Consider the following 18479-nt stretch of genomic DNA (forward strand, 5'->3'; position numbering starts at 1 on the left):
ACCGTGTGCTCTCACAGAACTGAAGGGCCCAGTGGAGGACGAGGCCACCGTCTCACTGCAGACAATGGCAGAGGGATGACAGAACTGTCTGGGCAGCTCTCATTTTGAGTGGCTTGACTAAATCTTTTATTCTGGCCTTACTGTGCAAGTTAGTTGCTCTCTCATTTCATACTTAAGAAGCTATTGTAACTCATTTTGGCCTTTCACTTTTTATCGGATGGATCAATAGTCCAGACAAGATACAGACTAGACTAATTATTCTGAGTTGCGCTGGTAATGATTATACGGCAGCTAAAAAAAGTTGTTACATAATGTCTGGATTTCAATATGTCTCTGTGGTTTGTAGAGAAGGTGTGGAAAGGACTACAGAGTGCAGACACTCAGGGCCAGATGTACTAACCCTTTTGCGCCCACTTCAGGCGTATTTGTTTCGCAATGTATGTACAAACAGGCCGCAATGATGTAAAAGCGCAAACTGCCTGTCGTAGGAGCTGAAAGTGGCAGATTGCGTTTGTCATGTCATGCATATGCATTCATTGGAGGATCCAGGGGAAAGTGGGAGTTTCTAATTATGTATTCCGCGGTATGTACAAAGACTGCTCCTGAAAGCGCACGTCTATTCTGCGCCTAAATACTTCCGCCTTGTAAAAGCAGGTGTTAATCCAAATTGCAGTTCAATGCGTCAATAAGAGAACCTTTCAAAGCCAACAGAATCGCTATTTAGAGCACCAGTTTTTGTGGTGAAAGTATTTGTACTACCAAAGGCAACCTTAACTTGGCCTTTCGTTGGCCTTTCAAATGTCTTACTTTCACTTTCACTTAAACTTTCCTACTTGCTAGATTTGACCAATCTTCCATAGCCTATGTGCACAAGTAGTTTGAGTAGAACTACTGATCTTCATTATCTCCCTGCTTGTTTACATCTTATCATGTATGGTATTATTTCATGATCGCTAAACGTTTGGTTATTTTTAATGTTGTCATCAGTTAACTTTATTCAACTGCGCTTGTATGTAGGCGCTGCCATTCAGTTGTGGACGTTCGTAAATTGCGTTTATGGGCGGAGAAAGGCGCAGTTTACACTAAGGATTGAATGATTGATAAATACGACGGAAACTTGGGTCTGACAGCGTTCACAATCTGCGGTGTGTCCATGACGCTGATAACTCTACGTTCGCAAATGTACGTACATCTGGCCCTCAGTGCCCACCGTCAGGAATCTCTTTTATTCAGTGGACAATGTGAGAAAGTATGTACAACTTATGGCCCTTGCAAATTCAGCTCATACTTGTCACAGCAGATCATCATTTCAACTAATGTTTTATAACAGTTGCATAGTTTTATCTACAAGAACGAAATGCATTCAATTTCTAAATTAATTTAGAAAAATACATTGTTATAGTATATCTAGAACAATTTACTATTTTATAACAACAACATGATCAACAAAAAACATTTCTCAGATAAGTTGAGATGTCAAGACATTTTATGCGTGTGCTCAGGTATCTATGTAAGTCTGATGAAGCACAACCTAGTACCCAAGTTTTTTCTCCTCTTTTTTGACATCTGACTACAATAATAAAGAAAAAAAAATGGAGGGAGCAAAAAAATAGCAAAGAGAGTTAGCAGCTCATTGCAAGCAGAGATTAGACCATGTCAATCAAAAGTGTTCCAGCCAGTGGGAGTTTTCAAGTCTGGTGACAAAGCTGGGATGGTGCGCACAGGAGCTGCCTTTGTGTGACGGACTGCTGCACAAGCCTGTCTGCCAGAGATAATGCACTGGGAGAGTGGAGAGGAAACTCGGGCTCAGAACGCGGCGCCAGTTTTTTTTTTTTTCTCCCTGTCTCTACAGGGCCTTTCACTAAAGTTTACTGAGTCTTAGAATCACATCACATCATCAATCACATCAACCGTGCAATTTGGTTTCGTCGAACCCAAGCCCAAACAGACACAACTGCTCAGACGCATGCACACAACCCTGAACAAACACACAGGCTCAGACAAACATCCAGGCACACACACACACACACCCACACACACACACACACACACACACACACACACACACACACACACACAGTCAGATATTTTGTGTGTCAGCACATCAGTCTTCATCTTGTTGGCCTTTTCCCAACTGTCTGCTAAAGCTCAGTGCTCTGTTTTCGTGACGGAGCTGAGCGCCTCTCTCTGTGAACCTCTGCTGGAGACAGATAGCCTCTTGGGGAAGTGGTTGTGTAAGCTGATGCTTATCTATTTACTGAAGTTGGGTAGCAGACAGATCAGAGCAGAGATCTGCACTGGCCCTTTCTAATAACATTACTACAGACTGGGCAATGAGGATCTACAATGCCGAGCATCAGATGCTAAACTCAGTATTGATGCTGTGTTGGGGACCCTGGTCAAGAGTATGTTTGACCTTGGTCTTTCTAAGTGTGATTGTACACAAGGAGGACATTAATTGCAACATACACAAACTTCACTTGGCACAAGGGTCATGAAGAATGAATAAAGTGTTTGGAGGTCAGCTGCTGTGTGGCTCAAAAACAGTAAACAGTAAACAGTAACGTTACTTGTTTTGGTAGTCAGTGGTGAGAGAAATGCTAATCTGACCTTTCCAGGAAGAGCGCTTTCCATATTTATGTGTCTGTGCTGCTATAGGTTTTACAAAAGGCATTCAAGTAAACCCAGCTGAGCCCTTAGCTGCAACTCTGGAGGTCACGGAAGCCGTACCTCAATTTGTCAGGACCTGTTCAACACTTCAGGGCCAAACCTCCGCCACAGCTTGGAGAGGTTGTGTGGGGATGAGTGTGTGTGTGTGTGTGGGGGGGGGGGGGGGGGGGTTCAACAACCCTGAAGAGGGCATGTGAGGTGATGCTCAAGTTGGGTGTTATGAAGGGGCTGCTGTTGCAGAAGGCAAAAGCCATCCATCAGGCCTTATGAACTGTGCTGTAAGTCCAACACAGTCTGATGTCTTACCCTTTTTTAAAAGGTCTATGAGCTACACAAGGAAAAGAGAGGAAATAGTCAAGCTAATGATTTGACCTTCATCAGGACCATTAGCTTCAAGCTACACTCTCTTAGTTTCAGTGCATTTCAGGAAATTTTGAACACATGTGGGCTTATAGCGTTTCAAAGCTAAAGAGTGGGGGTGAAAAGACTAAGACAATTTACAGTGTGTCACTCACGCTGTAAATTGTACAGCATAGCAGAAGACTTCTGGTGAACGTGATAGTAACATAACACTCTGATGGACAAATAGAGCAAATAAAAACTTACTTTAAAAGGAAGGAAGAAAGAAAGAAAGAATGACAGACAGAATAAAGGAAATACAGAATGAATAAATTAATGAATGAACGAATGAGTCTCATGATTGACCTAACCTTTCCCATATATAAATCTCTGAATCACTTATCGCCAATATTTAGCGGATGACTACTTTGCAGCAGAGTCCCAGTGCAGAGAGAGGCCGATTCTGGTCTGAGCCTGATTCTGATATGGCCCAGGTCCCTCTGAACGTGGGATAGACCAGGTCCAGCTCAGGCTCAGTACCATCTATTTTCTGTGTCCTTATTGCCCAATTGCCAGGCAATTAAAGACCAGAGAGCTGTGTATACAGGGAGGAAACACTGGGTGAATAACAGAGATAGCAGATCAGAGCCGCCGCACGCTAACCGCCAAGCTGTTGAGCTCTCAAACTCCCTCATCACTTTCTGGGTCTGTAATTGAGGTAACGACAAACACTGACAAATGTTGTACATACACACAACTCCCCACACAGCCTTCATCCACACACTTTCTCTCATTCTCTCTATCTCTCTCTCTCTCTCTCTGTCTATCTCTCTCTGTTTATGTGTGTGTGTGCATGTGCACTTGTGTGTATATGTGCGTGTGTACTCACAAAATGTGATTATCTGTCTTTTCCTATCATGAACTTTTTCATATGCTCTAAGTAGATTACACTGAACGTGTCTGCCGTTCGGTCTGCAAAGGTCAGGCTCATAAATCAGTCTGCCCTCCACTGACTGAGATTTATGCAGCTGGGCCTTTGCCATTCGCAAAGTAAGGATCAATATGCAAACGTGCTCAAGCAGAATGGGCCTCCATCCCAATCAGCTTCCTGAAGTCCGATCGGTTTCTCACTGAGTTGACTGAGTTTTTATAGACCCTTTCAACAATAAAAACAAAAACAATGCTTGAACATTCTATTTGGTTCCCAATCTACTTCCTCTGCATTAAGATAACATATGGAATGTTAAAACTGAAGCCTTGTGGGGCCAACTATGATGCTGATAATGGAACTCTCTTGAAAGGGTCTATAACAGCGGGATAAGTAAGGGATAATGTATTGTCCGCCGGTAATTATCAGAAAATAAGTCCCGACAGGGAAAACAGAACCCCGACCCCCGCAGCGGAGGGGTTTTGCTTCGACCTGAAGGGACTTATTTTCTGATAATTACCGGCGGACAATACATTACACGGCTACTTGCCAAAACGAGAAACTGAAGGGACTTATTTTCTGATAATTACCGGCGGACAATACATTATCCCGCTTATTACACGGCTACTTGCCAAAACGAGAAAAGAAACCTAACACAATGAATCTTTAAAAATGATTTTGCTACCGTTTCGTGTCTTCCGCTGACAAAATAAATAGTTCGCCACACAGATAGAACTTGACAGTTTCAGGTGTTGCGAGGCAAAGTCTTAGCTTACTTTCCCTTTCAATAAAATTCCATTGCAATAAGCGAACGGACATCTTGCGGAGGGATATGAAAGACGTTAATCAACCCGCTGCCATTGACAGCGGTGATTATATACTTTGCCGGTGATTTATATAGATTTAACATAGGCCCGAACATTGGGAAGGCCCATTCATGTGAATGGAACTTTCTGCAGCACTCTGAAGAGCTGTGTAATAAAGAGCTGTTAACAAATAGCACTCAGAACATAGGAGCTGTATTCCATTCATTTATTTTCCATGGTGTCATCCCTATGTTCCCCGGGTCCTATGTTCCCCGCCCGGGTTAGGGTTAGGGGAACATGATCTTTGGTGGAGTGGGTGACTGTGAATGCACTGGCCGATTTCGGAATTATTCGGGGAACATAGGTACGCTACCATTTTCCACTATGCTTTAGAGTTAGCAGTGCAGTGTCAGGGTGTGAGAACAGTGTGGAATATAAATCAAAGGTTTGGTCATCAGTTTCAGGAAATGTTTTCAGCTAACATAGTGTTAGTGCTTAATGAGTCTGTATTTCTTTCCAAATGTCCTAGCTCATCAGAGGAAAAGGACCTATTTCTGTACCATTAGTATGACAGGTGCAACCATGGACTATGTGTGCACAGATGCAGTTTGGCTAGATTCCACTCTGCTCTACTTGTCTTTGCCTTGTAGCAGCATAATGAAGAAGACATTCTCCAGTTAAAATGCTTCGTCCAAACTCCAAAAAAGAACAAAGTAAAGTTAGACCACGCTCTATCAGCCAAAATGTTTCTCTAAAATATTCATAGATATTTGGTAGGGAAGAAACACAGCTTTCAACTTCATTGTGTAGTCCAGAACTTATCACAGACACAGTTGAATGACAGCTTAAGCTTAGGTTTAATGTATGACTGAATTAAATAGGCAACTTTTAAATGAAGACAGAGAGAAGGGATTAAGTGTGTGTGTATGTGTGTGTGTATGTGTGTGTGTGTGTGTGTGTGTGTGTGTGTGTGTGTGTTTGTGTGTGTGTGTGTGTGTGCGTGTGTGTGTGTGATCAAGTGTGTGTATGCATGTTCAAGAGAGAGTTAAAGGAATGTTCCCAGTTCGCTTTCACTGTAAGACAATTTAGTGTTAATGCAAACGATGTCCTTGCTCAAAACTCCACCAATTAACGTAATTATGCTCTCAAACAACATTTTGACATGCACTCGCATGCATACACACACACACCACCTGTGACTTTAATTGCAGGGGTCTCTAGTTTAATGCCTAAGCTATATGCACAACCACCTTTTTTAAAAGTCTGCCATTGAGACATCATTGGTGAAGCCTGCTTATCGATCCAGGAAGAAAAGAAAATGCTCTACTGGAGCAGAGAATGAGATGACTGTGTTAACTCTCACAAACAGGTTCTTGTTTAGGGGATACTGTTCCAAAGACGCCAAGTCCCACCCCTAAGCCTGGTACACGCTGCATTTTTCTTGAAGACAGCAGACAAAAATGTCTGACTAGATATCCACTTGGATCGGAGTGGAACTATAACACTGATCATTAGGTCTTCTAGTCATGCATCATCAGCCTGCTCAAACTGCACAACAAATCGGACAGACCAGATTCAAAAGTTTGTCGGCTCCAACTGATTCTGGGCTAAAATCAGGTACAAATTGCACATTGTCTGCTTGGCATAAGTCGGCACCAATCAGAGGCTGCAGTGCATGTTGTGCTTTCAGTGTCCCTCTCTGACACGGCTGTGACTCTGTCCATCAGGATGTCTGAGTGACCACAAGCAGTGGATGAGACATTGAAGTTAAAATCCCTTGGAGATTAGTGGCGAGACACCAAGCATCAAATTAAAGCACGGCCTGTCTCTAGTCTAAACCATTCTCTGCTGTCAGAGGGCTAACTCTGTCCAAGGCCCTTTCACATACAAAGCTATTTGCGCGGGCCACTGGGTTCAGTGCAAAATAGTACCAGTCATGGAACGCCTTGGTCAATAACTTTGACCGCACTGTAGTGCGTCTACAGCTTTGTGCAATGCTGCAACAAATTAGACCAAGTGCTGCATGGCACCATTGTGGCAGGGTTTCCGGACATTGGCCGGAAAAAAAATGAAATGTCCGACAAAATTAAATCTCTTCGTCCGTCCTAATTTGACTTTGACCGGCACCATTTTTTTCTAGCGGAAACTCTGTTGTAAATAATGGGCTTTAGAGTGCCATTGTTGTGTTATGTTGTGTCTGAAGCAGAGTTTCCGCTAGAAAAAAGAGGTTTCTTTTTCCGGACATGTTGATTCTAATTCTTAATTAGTCAAATTGAGGAAAACTGGAGACAGGCTATATACATAATAAGGATGCAACGTGTTCATTAGCTTAACTTAAACATGCCTAACAAGATCTAGCCAGTAGGCCTATCTACAGGGCTGCCAACTTTTAAAAAAACCTTGGAGTGAGATTTGGTGGGGCCAACCAAAATTTTGCTGCGGACATTTTTTTTGGCTCATTCAGCATTATACCGTACAGTAAAAAAACATACATCAGTGGTTCTCAGGTGTAGGGACCAGGCATGGACGGATTATGAACTTTCGGGTCCCTGGGCCCACATGTATTAAGGGCTCCCCACTAATTGTCGCATATGTGGAAGGGGGGGTTTGGGGGTCCTCCCCCAGAATTTTTTTCAATTGTTTGATGTGATTTCCTGTATTCTGGTGCATTTTGGTAGCTTAGAAATCTAGACACACCCTAGCGGCAGCAAATTACATTTGCTTCCAGGGCTAGTCTAGCAACTCTCCGTTGGCTTGTGAGCTCGAAAAATTAAACTTCTATCAGGCCAATCAAATGGGGATGGCCAATACTAAATTCAATCAGATTCATAGCCTACATCCTGATTTGTTGATATTGAGGCAATGATTCCATGCAAAGGCTTGGGCTTCAGGGCCCCCTGACACCTTGGGCCCCTGGCTCTGGGCCCGGAAGGCCCGTGCAGTAATCCATCCCTGGGACCAAGGTCCCAGAGTTACATGAACATTGGTATCAAAGGGATCTAGCCTACTACTAGGACCATGGGCGTCGGAGGCATTGTGAAAGTGGGTGGGACATTTCAGAGGGGGGGTATGGGGGTCCTCCCCTAGAATTTTTTTTTGGACTAGATGCAATTTCCTGAATTCTGGTACATTTTAACAGGTTATTTAGATACTTCTATATAACAAAATAAAGCCAGCCTTTGAAATTAATAAAAAGTAAATCATGCATAATTTAAAAATAACTCAATAGGCTACTTGGCTACGCAATAAGGTTTCCATTACAGCACCGCAGACGTTCAATGAACGCATAAAAGCGGATGGTTTGTTTGAAATCCCGACACTCTTTCAACTACATGGAACGTAATAGTGATCATCAAATACCTCCCCAGATTTCAGTGCCCATCAATCCCAACATTTAACAATATAATCAAACAGTCCAAAGGTAAATTAAATATCAAACTAAACTGAAAATGTCATGCTTTTGAAGGCCTACCAGTATGCCGCTCCAAGAAACGCATGTCTCGAAATAAAACTCGCATAAGAAATAAAGGGCTGTCTCGAATACAATCCTGCCCCTAAAGGCCTGTACTTTGTCTTAAGACCCCGGCCATAATTTGAGGATTTACAGTATCTAAGTAGACAAACTGGCTTCAGATATCCAACAGAGTGAATAGAGATTGTGCAGTCTTAGCTGTGGTTAGTGACGTGATGCTGTTAATGGGGAGTTTTACATAGCCTAGCGTAACCCTATAGGTTATTATTTATTTGGAGTACCTTATCAAAAGTGAGGGGGATGACTGATCTCTTCAACACTGCGGGGGATTTGGTGCTTGTCACTGTGTGTGTGACAGAAGAGGAATGGGAGAATGTGTGTAACAAAAAAACAAAAAGTTTATGAGCAATCTACGCGCAAATGGGAGAATCCAATGAAAATGACAATGAAGCACTAAAACAGATGCTGAAAACAGCACTGGTATTTCGCACGGCAAAAGTGTGTGTGTGTGTGTGTGTGTGTGGGGGGGGGGGGGGGTCCAAACTAACAATTTTAAAAAGTGGGTGGGTGTTTTGTAAGAATTTAAGAAATGTTTGTATATTTTAACTTTTAAATGCATCAATCAGGTGCACTTTCAAAATAAATTCAGAGGTCAGACTTGCTTATTTTTATGGAAATATTTGTGCTGTAGCCTAAGCTATTTTGCACTTCAGAATTATAACCATGCACACACAGGTGGAATAGTTATGGTGATATTGCAATAAGTTCACAACCACAAAAACATATGCTACATTTCAAAGTTCAGAAATGTTCAAAAATGTGTGTACATTTCAGCACTCCATGAAATTATGCAGAAGTGGTCACCTGTGTTATTCAGCTAGTTTATTTAAGATAATATATTGGTCATTGTAATGGCCATAGCCTATAGCCTACATGCTATTCCTTTTTCCAGGATGTACCCATACGCATGATGTGAATGTTTGCATATGGCTTATGTCAGGCTTTATATCAATATTTGTGTCTCGTTATTTGATTTTCTTTATATTTTTGCATTAATGTCACTAGGAAGCATGCCAATATAAATATATTCATTTATCTGTAATGGGATTGGCTGGAACCTGACATAGAAGAACCATGATAGTGGGATAATCGGCTGAGTAATTTACAAAAAATGTATGTAGGCCTACTGACAAATAGTTTACATTAGAATACATTATAATTTCGCCCCAATGAGGCTATGTAGAAATGTGTTGCAATTTCAAAACCGGATTACTCAGGAACCACTTATTGCACATGCATGCTTTATATCCTCGTATTCGGTACGGTTTGCTGTTTATTGTGAAATTGGGTTTGCCACGTGTTGTGTTAAGGGTTAGTGAAATATTAAACCGAGAGTAATGGGTGTGCACTGTGTGCAAAATGCAAATATGATTAGCCTAAATTGCACGTCGGTTCAATGTTAATTTTCTCGCGAACCATTTATCACAGCAACTTGGCGCTAATATCATTGGAAAGCTTAGATTCCGCTGGTGTGTTCACGTTCACCTGATGTGATATGTATAGGATTAGTTTAGTTGAACCTCATCTGCCAGGTATTTCACCTACCAGGTTGACACTTCAGCGTGAAAAATACTCAATAATACTCAAAGCATACCTGCAGCCGGGGAAATGCTGGGGGAATGCGCCTGGGACGGCTTCTGAAGTAGCATCGCAAATGAGAGAACATTTAGAAAATTCCACAGACAGGGGGTGCTCTTGAACCCTCTCACCGTCTCTGAAAGCATAACCGTGGCTCAACAGGTAGATCTATAGATAGGCTAAACTCATTTTTCAGGCATCTGACCGACCGGGTTGACACTTCAGCGTGAGAAATCGGGGGTGTGGCGTGTGAGTGTGTGAAACTAATCAAATGCGTGTGTCTCACGGCCAATGCGTGAGAGTTGGCACCTACTGTATGCCTATCTATGTTTTCATGGACAGCAAGAGTCCGCTTCGTTCGTTGTTTTAAAAAGGCTACAGTACGTTGTTGCTGCACGTTATCTCCAGTGGTGACTAACTTGCACAGATGCGCACAGACCTCTCAAGTCTCACGCATTGAGCGTGAGACACACGCATTTCAATGACTTCACACGCTCACACGCCACACATGGCATTTCTTACAAACGTGTCACACAACGTTGCTGTCTGTGCGCTCATTCACCTCAGAGAGCTGCTGTTCAGTTACTAACCTATCGGCCAATCAAAAAATTGGATTTCTCAACTAATCAGGAAATAGTTTTGTTTTGTTGCCGGGCGAACTCTGAGTTTCAGTTTCGTGAGCAGTCTCGGCCTTCGGTGAATGCATATGGTAAACGAGGTGGAGTTGGAAGAGAACAGAATAATCAGGTCATAACTTCATTCATTTCAATCTCTCATTAGTTACTATAGTTTTCCTACTCGTTGTTTATGAACAATATAATTATGACCGCCGCTAGCGAAGCTAGCGAAGCGGTCATATAGGGATTGTCAAAGTTTTTTTTTTTTTTTTTTTTTTTTTTTTTCCCGTCATCTACTTCCTGAAATTTTGGTCAACGATACCCGGGGCACCGAAACACCAGGGCACATGAAATTTGGTGGGTATGTAGCCCCACTAGACTTTTACGGAAAAATTTCGTTTGGTCCCCGGGGGCCACTCCCCCTCTGCGCTGGGCCCCCCGAAACCCAAAAAATGCAGTTTTTCCTCAATAACTACCTGAACCGTGGCACCGAGGATGAAGAAATTTTTATGGTATGTTGGTCTCAAGGGCCCACATCAACTTAGCCCATAATCACTCATTTGTGATTTGCACCCCCCCGGTAAAAAATGAAAATGCAATATCATTCTGCTTTAATCGCCCCTCTCTTCAGTAAAGACGTTCAGAACTGCACCAAATTGTATGTGTATGATTAACCTGACATTCTCTGGGGGTATGCCAAGTTTCGTAGAATTTCATCCATGGGGGGGTCTAAAAAATTAAGTTATGTGTACATTTAGTGACTCTACACTCATTGGCCTGTAGATGGTGGTGCACACATATACACATGCACACACACACACAGGCACCCACATACTATCGGTATTAGAACGGCCGATACATAATTACAAATTCAGTAGGATTAAAAGAAAGCCAAAATAAATATTCATCATCATCATCATGGCTGCATTTCCAGTATTGGCGATAAGTAGTCGTTTGTCCACTAGATGGCGCATCGTTGCAGTGAGACGTAATTTTGTTGGAAGTTAATCTTAAATGGGTTGGAAAGACACTATGCTTCCTACAAGGACAAGACTGTAGGCTACAGTAGTTTACCGCAGAGAACGTCTAAGGGTAGGATGATTTCTGCATGACATGTAATTCCCATTTCCTCTTGAAGCCGAAATAAATCTGAGAATGTTTATCGGACATGCTTGTTTTTTACTGCAGGTAGGCTACGTTAATCCTATCAATAGCAGAACGTAGGTAAAATAATGTTACCGTTAGCATGGTTGAGTGATGGAGGCCAATTTGATTATTGATGTATTTGTAGAAAACCATAAATGCGTTTATAAGCTACCAAGCAAATCGATAACAGCACTAATTGTATCTTTCGACTGTCATCTCATTTGCTTATGACCATAACCTAGGCTACTAACAGGAGCTAAGTGAGTTAGCCACAACACGTTCGCTATGTGATGGTTTTTTAATGGAAAATATATAGGCTACCTGAAAGATAACCTGTCTATGATCCCGTGATGATCTACAATCTCCATTTAAACCAGATGTTTTAGAGCGCACGTTGAGATGTATTCAGGGCAGGGCTGTACCTACACATATTTGTTGCACGTGCTACAAAAATCATTCTTTGCGATGAATGATTTTAGTACCAACGTTACAAGGGTCAGATACAGTTTTGCCTATGGCTATTCCGTGAGACTGAGGCGCTTTTTGTTTGTTCGAAGTGCGTGTTTAGGGTGTGAGAGGGGAGTCGATGTGCTTTGATTCCAGCTTGGTAGTTGTAGTCTATGCGATTAAAAAACACGTGTGTGTGAAGTATCCAAACAATGATAACGCTTTCATTATGGCTGCTTTAGCCACAGACCTTGAGCTACTGTACAGTGGGTTGGGTTCCGTTTAGAAGTGTCCACTTCATTCGCCCTTTCCGTGATTCACAGCTACGTGAAATGTATTACTACTGATATGCAAAACTATTAACTTTTTCGCCAAGAGGTGGCAGCTTGATACTGTAAGGTGTAAGCCATTGGTTCCAACGGAGATTTTATTTGGGTCGCCAGCATAGCCTAGCGACAATTTGTGTTGTGTAATAGGCCTAGCATAGGGCCTACCTTATATAGCTTATAGTTTGTTAACAGTCACGGTTTTGTCATAACTCCCTCTATGCATTTTTGCATTTAGAATAGCTCTAAAACCGGGGGGCGAACACGTCGCAGGGGGGGCGCCAGTGCGTGGATATCTCAATCGCAAAATTAAACAATATTTCTATCGGGCGCCTACCATGGACTAGGCTGGGTGAAAATCAAAAGATTGCGTCAAAAGATTGAGCTTAACCATTGACCTCATGGTTGCAAAATGCAAGGGAACATGAATCAGCATATTATTTGCACAAACAATAACGGAGAGTAGCTCTTCAACTTTGCCCGTTAAAATGTGTATGAACAGTCTCGCAACGCATTTCATGAAGGCCCTTTGGACATGTCAGTTACTTGCACCACTGGGAAAAACGGCATTTTGTTTTAGACTACTGGTATTTCATTTGTGCATTGACAATAAAGCTGAATATCATTTGAACTAGATGACTAAACTTATGCATATGTAGAAGAAGAAACATTCACAAAAATCCATGACATGACCTCTCTTCTTGATAGCTGTTGAAAACTGCATGGAACTGACAGGGATTGTTTTGTTTAATAATAAATAAATAAATACATTATGCTGCTACCTTCTGCTTTTCCCAAATACAATGTAGCCTACAGGTGTACCTTTCATCAGTCCAGTTGCAATGGATGGACTGTGATGAACTGCCCTACTTGTGATTGTTTAGAGATTTTAAAGGTTTTATAACAATGTTACAGATTTTTTGGCCCAGAAACAAATCTATTCACCTTTGCAGCGCCAGTAGGCTACTTTGTGTGCGGAATGTGTGCAAACACACATTTCAAACAAGCATACACAAAAGTTTCAAGAGTGGGGAATGGAGTAGAAGATGGAGACAAATTCATTAATATGATTTATTTTCGCGGAATGGATGTGCAGGACTGAGCGGCGGTCATATTTTGTACCGCTACGCGGTACATCTAGTTTAAGTGTTCGTTTGAATAGTAGCTTATTGCATAGCCTCTTGTTATAGGTCACTTTTAAAATCATGTCATATTATATAATTATATCCTGGCCATGGATGCATTCATCATTGCATCTTTATTCAAAAATGTTGGGTAAAAAGCAATTAAGCATTCTCTCATTCACCCTGAGAGGAAAGCCCCCTAAAAGGTCCAGGTTAGTGGATGCTCAGAGGTGGTGAAAAGGCCCATTATGGAATTGTTAAAGGGGTGGTTCAGGATTTTGGACATAAGACCTCATTTCCAAGTAAGCAAGTGTGATATTTATCAGTGGAGACCGTTTTCAACACGTTTCATCCAGTCCTTCTAATTGCAGAGTTCGCAGGTGCTAGGCTAGCGCAAGTCAACGGTATGTGCTAGCCTGCCACTAAAGACAGTCTTACCCACTCCAAAGTACACTGGCCAATTTCAATCGGACAATTTGACCGGAGAGATTTAATTTTGTCGGACATTTCATTTTTTTTCCGGCCAATGTCCGGTAATTACCGGACAACGGAAACCCTGGTCTGAAGGAAGACCCATGCGAGACAGATGCACTGCAGGCCCACTGTGGTATTCAAACAAATAGATCCTCACGGGACACCACCGTCCATTCTTTTCCTCCACTCACAAGATATGAACATAACACACAGCAAACGATCTGGGTTGAAATGAGTTGAGCAGTGAGCAGTGCGGAGCCTGTATTTTTTTCCTGACTGCTGGGTTGAGGTGCTGAAGGAAGCAGAAAGGAGCCAGCCACCGCTCTGCTTTGTCTGCATCATCGAGAGACAGAGCCAGCTTCTCTTCACCTAAGACTGGGTCAAGCGTGGTGTGCGGGGTGAATGATTGATGTGCTGTGTGAGAATGGAGGGATGTCTGGAGCTTGCTTGCTTATCCAATTTACTGAGACTGGGGGCTCCCGAGCAGGAGAGAGAAGAAAAGAAATCACAACCTTTGTGAAATGAAAACACTGATGCTGACCTTAAAGTGACCCCTGTCCAGTGAAAACATCACCATATGAACATGCAACATTAATGGCCCCACAGTGAGGATTTGGTGCAGGAAGTTCTGAAGTGAAGACCTTACTGCAGAGTTAAATGTAGAAGGACAGCATAGTTCACACAGAGTACAGTACAGGAACATATTTTTCCTAATTATCTCGCTGATGAATATGAATATTATATTACAAATGGCATACTGGGCCTGTCGTAATTAAGGCTATTTTGCCTCTTTTTCTTTAATTAGGCCTTTGTTAGAGCACAAGTCTCATGCTGAAACTCGATAAAATTAAAACAGCATGATTCAGAAGATTTCTGGTTTTTAGCTCAAAATGGTAATGGAACATTTTCAGGGATTTCGGACCTCTACAGTATTTGGACAGTTGCAATTGCAGTTGTCATTATTAGTCATAGTAATGGCCTAAAAACATATGCAATCATGGATCCATCAGATTAACATTGCCAGTAGCATTGACAAAGAACAGTGGTACCCTTTTAGAGCTGATGCCAAGCTACTAAGTGATCCTAATCTGCAACAAACAAACACACACACACACACACACACACACACACACACACACACACCTGACACACACATGCACACACATACAAAATATCAAAACAAAAAACATTATATGGTCTTCATATGGAGGTGCTAGGGAGTAAACACATGTTGACAGTTCTATTTAGCTTTCATTTGGTCTTGCACGGATGAAGTATTTCAAACAGAAAAACGCCCCCAGTCTCCTCATTGTATTATCTCATTTATATTCCTGGAAAAGCATCATTGCCTGTGGGGCATCCAAACACACTTTATCATACACATTACACACAAACAGAGAGAGAGAGAGACAGACAGAGATAGAGAGAGAGAGATGCTGATATGACCACCATACCAGTCCTTTTCTTCCACACATGTTAAAAAATGCCTTTGAAAAACTGAGCCCAAACAGTGTCTCTGAATATTTTAAACTTAGTACATTCACAGGAGGATGTTTAGCACTGTGTATTTACAGTAAGTGCATTCCTGAACAAAAGAGAACATTTCTGGAACAGATGGTTCCGCTGGGATATCGGATGTGGTTCCCCCGGATGGAACTGACCAGTCGCTGGGCCCACTCCATCGTCAGCTGTTTTTTTCACAAGCACGGTTTGCGTCATGCAGAATCACTCAAAGTCTTGTTGCAGGCTGCGAACTATGAAGCCTAATCCCCAAGAGCGCCAAGGTAGCCCTGAGTGCTGTAATTTCAGATGCATTACTGGCTCCGGCAATGAAGCAGAGAGTCTTATGCGGCAATGAGGATGAATCAGGAGTATCACATTAAAACCAATAACCTCAATCTCATCTGGAGAGAGGAGATATGTGGGGGAAATTAGAGCCATCGCTGTCGATTAGCAATGATAATTTTAGCTGTAACTTTAAAAAACATCAGGACATAATGTGATGTTTTTCAACTTCTGCAAGATAGCATTGAATAGATTTTTTTTTAAGCTTAGTTAAGCATTCAGCTAGAGACAACCGAGAGTCGGGAAGTAATTCCGAAAGGCTCAGGAGAGTGTGAATGACCTACTGGGAATATATAGGTTTTAAGGAAATGGGAAGAAAAGCTCTTAAATGTTTCATGTGAAACCCTGCAGCTCTCAATCACGCCTAGAGAACATGCGTGCGAAGCTAACAAGCACACAACACAGAACTAATTAGGCTCCTATGGGGGAGAGGGGAGACAGCAACGATACAGTCTACTTCTAAGGAGCCCATTTATCATCTATGTCTTTCCTAACACAGATTGGTGCAGGGCTGCTCAAGCTGTTATGGCTCTCAGCCTTAGCTCTGACGTTCCTGGGATGTTTCTGGGCACTTGCGCTGGGCTCGGGTATCTGTGTCACGGTGGGCCCTCTCGGGACCTCCCGTCCCCGCCTGCCATCGGGGGCATCACTGCGGCTGTCTACAGTGGTTACACTAAAAGCAGTATTAAGGTCAGGCTGTGGCAGGGACATGCATGAGAGTGCCATGCCAGACGTGGAACCAGAGCCACACACACGGCTTTAGACAAAGACGATGCAGGTGCAACACACACTCTCTGTCTCTCTGTCTTTCTCTCTCTCCATCTCTCTCTCACCCCCCCCCCCCCCCCCCCCCCCCCACACACACACACACACAGACACATGCACTAACCACTACTAACACTGAAGCAGCATAGCATTGATACAGATTTGAGGGTTTCCCATAGACCCAACTGGGTCTCAGCATGAGAAGCCAACGAGGATAAGGAACCAATGTATCAGGTAACAGATCCAGGCTGCATTTAGTTCAATACTTTGTTGGGCTACAGCCAACAGCTGAATGTTGAGTAAAGGTTCTGTTCAAAAGTCTAATCCCAAACACTTTTTGTCAAATTCAGTGACCTGTTCCTCTTGGTCCTCTAGCTGTCTGCTCAGTACTTGTACTCATAAAAGTCTTCTTCCTCAGTCCAGGCTATGTAAACAAACTGCATAAACAATTCCAGCCAATTACTGTAATAGGGTGTTTCAGGAGCGTGGGAGGGAGAGATGTAATTTGATTACCTCTTTAGCTTAGATATCGACAACTTTTTGTGAAACTGAATCTTAGATTACATCTTTAAAGAGCCTTTCCTTCTCAACACTTTCTCTGAGCTGCTTGGTAAAACCCAACATAGCCTTTGGGCAGTGCAACTCCAGACCATTCAAAGCTGCATGTGGTCCAGAATCGGACCTGATTTCAAACCGGCTGTTGCCCCGGTGACAAATTACTGTGAGGCCAGTGGGTGGCTATGGTAACCTGCCATGGTAACCTATGATGCTAATTGACAAATGAGCTTAACACATTCACTAAGTTCCTGTCTCCCACGCACCTCTCAAGCACCAATTCTCAAATCTCATTTGCTCTTGTGCATCCATATGCATTAACTGGTGTCAGATATCCACTGGCACTCATTGATCAGGAGCACACTTGACTTTTCCTCTGCCTTAGACGAACTTCCTTTAAGACACTGAGAGCACAAATTGGACCTCTTACACTAAATGCAATGCTGAAATCTCATTAATGACATTTACCTCACTCTCACTCACTGTTCTACCTAACACATCTGTAGGCCTGCACGTCATGAATCAATAGCACAGAAGAGATTTGTAGCCTCAAATGTCATCTCCTTCAAACAAAAGAAATATGGAGCTGTCTTAAAGATCATCTGAAGATTTGTAATTCTGAGGTAAGAACTAAAGTTCGAGAGTATGAGTGTGTGGATTAGTGTTTTTCTGCTGCATTGTCAAAACCAACTGCTTAACCATTCCACTCTATAGGCAAAGGAAAGAAGAAGCTTTTCTCCCTTTAACTAGATAAACTTGAGCATCTCTTAACTTTCACTCCATGCATAAACTTCTTATGCATTCAATTAATAACCAGTTGGGGAGTATGAAATGTGCTGAAATGACTTGAGTTGAAAGAAAATCATTCTCATTTTTCTGTACACAAGAAAAGCAATTCCTCTCCTGTCACTTTTAACTGCCACCACAAACACACCCTTCACCAGCACCTCAGAGCTCAGCGTCATCAGCCAAGCTCCAACAACCAGATAAAGACACAATCCCAGAAAGCTGTAGGAAACGGCACCTCCATCATCACTTTGAATGTCTGACAGTTCTCAGCCAGCCACAGCGCATGTATGCAGCAGACCACGTCCAACTGCACACATAGAAAATATTATGTGTGCCACACACAATAGACCTCTACGAGCTTCATGTAGTATGTGTGTATTTCAGGGGCCAGTCTCACTAGATGCACATCTACATCCACATCAACAACTATATGTAATGTGTGGCAGTGATGTACCACGGGAAGCTTCAGCTAGCACATAGACTCTCTTATGCGGTGACTTGCCTCTCTGTCACTCCCAAGCCTAACACAATAATGTAG

Source organism: Alosa pseudoharengus, unplaced genomic scaffold, assembly GCF_046254945.1.
Source record: "Alosa pseudoharengus isolate Yale_2024_CS ecotype anadromous, Long Island Sound unplaced genomic scaffold, YU_APseudo_1.1 YU_APseudo_1.1_scf_2, whole genome shotgun sequence".
In the NCBI taxonomy this organism is placed as follows: Eukaryota; Metazoa; Chordata; class Actinopteri; order Clupeiformes; family Clupeidae; genus Alosa; species Alosa pseudoharengus.